Source organism: Enhydra lutris, unplaced genomic scaffold (genome assembly GCF_002288905.1).
Source record: "Enhydra lutris kenyoni isolate GAN:26980312 unplaced genomic scaffold, ASM228890v2 scaffoldscaffold101, whole genome shotgun sequence".
Classification (NCBI taxonomy): Eukaryota; Metazoa; Chordata; class Mammalia; order Carnivora; family Mustelidae; genus Enhydra; species Enhydra lutris.
Genome location: NW_019154185.1, coordinates 939,787 through 944,770, shown reverse-complemented (window position 1 = coordinate 944,770; position 4,984 = coordinate 939,787).

Below are 4,984 nucleotides of genomic sequence, written 5' to 3'. Positions count from 1 at the left end.
CCGCACCAGGTACTGTGGTACTGGGTTAAGCTGTTAAGTCTCGTTTTATAGAGACAGAAGCCAAAGCTAAGAGAGTACCCAACTTGCCCAAGTTCAAGTAAATGCTGCACCAGCTTTATTAACCAAGACTTTCTGGTGTATCCCAAACATACCGAGTGTTTGCTCTGTATCATTGCCTGGGCAGCACCAGGACATAGGCTGTCCCCTCCTCCCCCCAAATAAAAAAGGAGGGCCAGGCTTGGGAAGGTATCCCATATCCCAGTTCAGGAGTCATTTGCATCTGGTTTCCAAGGGCTGAGGAAATGTTTTTAGGTAGGAACGAAGGGAAAACATGTTCTGCAAGAAGGAAGCACTGGCAGAGATCTGACTGCGGGGGAGAGCCAGGTGCCAAGAGAGGCTGCAGCACGGTGAGTGTCAGGAGGTGAGCTGGAAAAATGGGGCAGGGGCAGGGGCAGGTCCTGAGGGACCTTGAATGCCAGCCTGGGGACTTTGGAATGTATCCTGCGATCCCTGGAGGGCTGGTGAGGATTTGTGTTATTATGAACAATTTCAAACTTACACAAGTGTCATGAGAATCATAAGATAAACCCCATGTTCCCACCATTCAGCCTTAGCAATGATAAATATTTTGCCATTATTGTTCATTGATGGTTTCTGTGCAGGGCGATGTGATGAGATTTCTGTTTTTCCAGGGTCTTCTAAGAAACAGGGCAGAGGTGGGGGAGAATGAGACATTGAATGGACAAAGAGCAGAAAGGAGGCTGTGACAGGGGACAAGTTGGGTCTTGATAGGTCACACAGAGGGAACTGAACAGAGAAACCCATAGAAAGGCAAAATTGGCAGAGCTGAGGGATAAGGGCAGGAGATGTTGGAGAGGGTCTAGAATGAGCACAAGATTATGAGTCCATTGATGGGCTAGAGAGAGATCCTCCTACTATTGTATCCCATGCCTCCCGGACAAGGAGATGAGGCAGGTGTCTGATCAGGCTCCAGGACGCTCTTTGGATTTTAAGTCCTACATTTGCTGTAGATCATTTGTCTTTTTTTTTTTTTTTTTCCTGCTAGGCCTGATTTTATCTTCCCAAGGTTGGATGGTGTAAACCTGGTCGTTTTTCCTGGAGACAGTTTCCATGATGATCGCTCACAGTTATTAATTTCTAGCTTCATGCTGGCCATGGTGCAGAATCCGGGGTGGAACACACTGTCAAGTGACAGTTCTCCCAGACTCCAGTCTTTTAGAATGACTTGGGAGGCAGTCAAGCTGTGACAAGTGGCTGGAGACCAAGGCCAGTTCAGTTCATCCTGTCCTTTCCTCCTTTCCACTGTGGTCCCAAGAGTTCCCTGGACTATCAGAACTCATCAGGGACAGGGCACAGACCTCAAGGTACATATTAAAGGTGGGTGCCTCGGAATGGCAGGCACGTGGAGCCTGTGGCTGCACCTGGGTGGTAAGCAGGATGAGGGGCGAGGAGGAGCCCTAGTGGAGGCCAGTCTGCCTGCAGGGGACAGCAAGAAAGCCAAGGAAGCTCTGGGAAAGAAATGAAAGTCACTTTTGTGTGTGTGTGTGTGCAGGCAGATATTGAAGGGTTATAAATCCTCAGGTGCCTGTTTTCTCTTATTTCTTCCAGGCATGAACAGAGTTGGTGTCCTTGAATTTCAAAGGCATTCGAGTATCAGCATCCCAACTGGAGGTATGTGGGGGGCCTTGGAGAATGTGGATTTGGCTTCAGGCCCTGTAGGCTCTGATTCTGATGGCCTTGGAAGAGCCCTTCAACTAACAAGCTTCCTAGATTCTGGAGAGGTTCTTTGGGATGAGACAGGGAGAGTTTGGGGGTGATGGCGCAAGAAGTCACCTAGTCCTTTTCCCTACCTTCATGCTTCTGTGGCAGCAGAAGTAAGCTTGGGATAATGCTATTAATGAGGCAGGGCTAGGGAGCAAGAAGCTACTAGAAGAAAGGGCTCTAGGGCCTGGTGACAGTGATGCACAGCAACAGTGGCCAGCAGCATGCCAGCCTGGTCTTCCCAGACTTGGTCACCTCATTGGACTGCCCTGATGGATGTACCAGTTGCTGCATGAGGGAAATCACAAGCCCACGACCCAACCCAGGTATTGGTTCTGCTAACCAGGGAGGTGCAAGGGTCCTTGAGGGCCTATCATGTGCCAAGCCCATGTTTGTTTCATCCTCTTTAATCCTTGAGGAAACTCTGCAAGTTAGAGGTTAATACAGTATTTTTAGAATCCAAGTTATCATATATCATTGAGGGGGAGAAAAGCTGCAAATGTAATTGTCACATCCCTCGTAGCAATGTACCTCTTGATTTTGAAGATGCTAAAATGTAAAAAAAAAAAAAAATTAAAAAAAGTACTTTAGAATCAATGTATGATAGTACCATCCCCGTCCTTACAGAGAGGTTAAATAACTTACCCAAGGCCACACAGCAAGTACGTGTTGGTGCTGGGAGGTAAAATCCTCTTCTACCTGACTCCCACATAGGGACATTTCCTAGATTGCTTCTTGGAAGGCTCAAGAGGCAAAACAGAATGACTCCCAGGGATCCAGCTCGGAAAAACATTTGGAATCCAGGTGAATTGCCAGAATTGCGGGAAGACCAATGCAGGTGCGGTGATAATGGCTTCTCTTAGTGGGATACATGGCTCCCATAGGTGGTGAAATGACCAAATTAGTTAATCTAAATTCTAAGACACACTCCTTGCTTTGTGAGTTCATAACAAGTCAGTGGGGAATAATATATGGTTTTGTTCTGGAGTGCCTTGGGGGCACCCCATGGGGGTGTTTTAAGTTTTTCCGTATTAGGAGCTGCTCCAGGATTTACTTTAGGCCAACCCTAGGGGTTGTGTTTGCAAAATCCAAAGGAAATTAAGTACCATCTGGGTGTGAGCTAATATCGTCCACTCTGCGGGCTTGGGCAGGACAGAAGGTCTGGATTTTAAAGCTATGTCAATCCAAATCAAATGGTTTGAAAGAGAATATTGGCAGAAAATAATTGGATGGGTTAGAAATGAAGAGCAGGAGGGGCGCCTGGGTGGCTCAGTGGGTTAAGCCGCTGCCTTCGGCTCGGGTCATGATCTCAGGGTCCTGGGATCGAGTCCCTCGTCGGGCTCTCTGCTCAGCAGGAAGCTTGCTTCCCCCTCTCTCTCTCTCTCTGCCTGCCTCTCCGTCTACTTGTGAGCTCTCTCTGTCAAGTGAATAAATAAAATCTTTAAAAAAAAAAAAGAAATGAAGAGCAGGAGACCTGATTTCTAGTCCTAGTTCTGTGGCTAACTTGCTGTGTGACTATGAGAAGATCCCCTCCTCTCTCTGTTCTCAGTTTTATTAATCCACCAAATGAGGGAAGGGGAGTGTTAGATAATCTCTAAGGATCTTGTCAGTTTCTGACTTTTGATTCCAGCTACTTTCTATCAGGGTGTTATTAAAAATCCCTCAAACCAGTCCAACTTAAATATTTAAAAACTGAAATCTGGACTTTTGCTTCTGGCCATGAAGGAATAACAAGGACTAGATTTACCCTTCCAACTCAAACAACTAAAAAAGTGGACAAAATCTATGAAATAATGATTGTCATACACTGGGAAACAGGAGGTACAGACGGTAATCCTCAGGAAAAGAAAAATGAATGAGGTGAGCCCAGTTCGCTACATAGAAGGGGTTTCCAGACAGGGAACCCAGGCTGAACCTGAAAATCTGCCTATAGTTTAGAATTCAGGGAAGTGAGGGTGGCTAGATTTTACCAGGTGATATACTAGAGAGGACCTTCTGAGAGAGAGAGAGAGAGAGAACGAGAGAGAGAGCGAGCGAGCGAGAGCAAGCATGTACTCCAGGGATCTGTAAAAGGCACCTCTCAAATTTTTGACCAAATACTGATCAGCACATGTGAGAAAACTACCTGTGGCTGGGGAAAGAATGACTCAAAAGGAATAAGCTGAGTGATTTCTAGAGCTCACAAATGTCTGGGTATAGTCCAGTTTCCTAGAAGAGAGAGGACACTTCATAACGTACAAAGGCATCAGACTGAGTACTCAGAAGATTTCCTTAGTGGTTCAGCTAAATTAACCTTAGTCCAAAGTTGGTTCTGATCCACACAGCAAAGCTTAAAATCAAGCTTTGAAAGGATTGAACGCTTCCCAACTATCTTTACCACAACTCAGAGCAAGGTCCAAAAATATTTAAAGGAGTACAAAAATTATCTAACACCCAACAAGATATTTGCAAAGTCTAAAATCCAATAAAACATTATGAGGTAGGTAAAACAGGAAGTTATGACCCTAATGAGAAGAAAACTCCTTAAATAGAAACAGACACAGAACATAGGATTGGTAGACAAAGACATTAAAATGATTAAAAAAATATATTTCATATGTTCAAGAAGGTAGAGGAGAGCATAGACATGTTAAGGAGAGACACAGAAGAGAGAAAACAGACTCAAATCTTACTTCTAAAGATAAAGAATGTTAATTTTTGGGATAAGAAATACACTGGGGGACATTATTCATGTGTAAGATGCTGCAGAAGAAAACTTTAGTGAACTTGAAGACGTAGCAATAGAAACTGTCCAAAATGAAACTGAGAGAAAAAAGAGAGAAATGAGCAAAGCAGCAGTGAGCTGTGGGACAACTTGGGGTATAACTGAAGTCCCCAAAGGAGTTAGGGAGACAGAAATATTATTTGAAGACATAATGGCCAAAACTGCAAAAGGTAATAAAACGATAAACCCTCAGATCCAAGAACCTCAACAAAATTCAAGCAGAAGGGACGTGAAGGAAACCGTATCACAGCAAATTATAATGCTTGCTTCTCCATATAGTTGGTGAGGATTTGGAGAAACTGTAACTTTCATGCACTGCTTTTGGAATGTAAAAGTGGTTTGGTTAAAAAAAATGCTAGACATACACCTATCACATGACCCAGCGTTTCCACTCCTAAAAGAAATTAGAACATTTGCCTATGCAATGATGTACATGAA